The 250-nt window shown below is 62.0% G+C and overlaps 1 protein-coding gene across 1 annotated transcript in view; it reads right to left on the minus strand.

Annotated features, from left to right (window-relative positions):
• BOP1 (block of proliferation 1) overlaps window positions 1-250 on the minus strand; it is a gene marked incomplete at both ends in the record, with an annotated part of 85283 nt that overhangs the window by 84122 nt on the left and 911 nt on the right. The gene's annotated exons all lie outside the window — the stretch shown is intronic.

Here is a 250-nt window from a genome sequence, read left to right on the forward strand (position 1 = left end):
ACAGATGGAGCCACTACTGCCCCTCACTCACAGATGGAGCCACCACTGCCCCTCACTGCTCACAGATGGAGCCACCACAGCCCCTCACTCACAGATGGAGCCACCACAGCCCCTCACTCCTCACAGATGGAGCCACCACTGCCCCTCACTGCTCACAGATGGAGCCACCACAGCCCCTCACTCACAGATGGAGCCACCACAGCCCCTCACTCACAGATGGAGCCACCACAGCCCCTCCCTGCTCACAGAC

This window comes from Chaetura pelagica, unplaced genomic scaffold (genome assembly GCF_000747805.2).
Source record: "Chaetura pelagica isolate M959 unplaced genomic scaffold, ChaPel_1.0 scaffold1221, whole genome shotgun sequence".
In the NCBI taxonomy this organism is placed as follows: Eukaryota; Metazoa; Chordata; class Aves; order Apodiformes; family Apodidae; genus Chaetura; species Chaetura pelagica.